The 801-nt window shown below is 41.7% G+C and overlaps 1 non-coding gene across 1 annotated transcript; it reads right to left on the bottom strand.

Annotated features, from left to right (window-relative positions):
• Positions 1-263: 263 nt before the first annotated feature.
• Positions 264-336, bottom strand: TRNAW-CCA (transfer RNA tryptophan (anticodon CCA)). The gene has a single exon. It is a non-coding gene; the product is annotated as a tRNA-Trp (tRNA).
• Positions 337-801: the final 465 nt, after the last annotated feature.

Raw genomic sequence — 801 nt, 5'->3', positions numbered from 1 at the left:
AGGGTCTGTAATGGGACTTAAGTGTTGGCCATCATGTTGCAAAACTAAAGGGAGAACAATTCCAGGCACTGGAAATAAACATATATCTGCCCTGATCGAGGGTTAGGTTAATGTTAGGTATCCTAATAAAGGGAAAGGGAAGTAGCTCAGTCGTGTCTGACTCTTTTGCGACCCCACGGACTGTAGCCTGCCAGGCTCTTCTGTCCATGGGATTCTCCAGGCAAGAATACTGGAGTGGGTTACCATTTCCTTCTCCAGGGGATCTTCCTGACTCAGGGATCGAACCCGGGTCTCCTGCATTGGAGGCAGACGCTTTAACCTCTGAGCCACCAGGGAAGCCCCTCCTAATAAAGATAATCCTCAAATTTCTAATGGAGTTGATTAACATGGTTATTGGAGAGAATGTGGGTAAACATTTTAGGGCACAGGGAAAAGAGAAATAAAAATTGTCTATACAAAAGAGAAAGATCAAACACTAAATGAGAGGTTCACTGGTACAGAGCAGTGAGAGGCAAACAAATACTTGAGATGATGGAGGTAATCTGTGATATAGGGCAGAGGAGACAAAAGCAACCAATATTTATGCATGGCTTCTATGCCCAAACAATGTGCTAATTGTCTTATTAAACTACAACCAAATTGAGTATCAATAGTTTTATTATATTATCCTCCAGACATCCCTGATGGCATCCCTAAGTATTGTCTCAATATTGCACAGTCAACCAAGACCAGGTTGTAATTTTGGACATGACTCTCCCTAAAGACTAAGTGATAATAGAAGAGAATTCCTGAACAATAAAT

Source organism: Ovis aries, chromosome 8, assembly GCF_016772045.2.
Source record: "Ovis aries strain OAR_USU_Benz2616 breed Rambouillet chromosome 8, ARS-UI_Ramb_v3.0, whole genome shotgun sequence".
NCBI lineage: Eukaryota > Metazoa > Chordata > Mammalia > Artiodactyla > Bovidae > Ovis > Ovis aries.
Note: the sequence above shows the minus strand (reverse complement) of the source record. Positions and strands in the feature narration are given on the sequence as shown.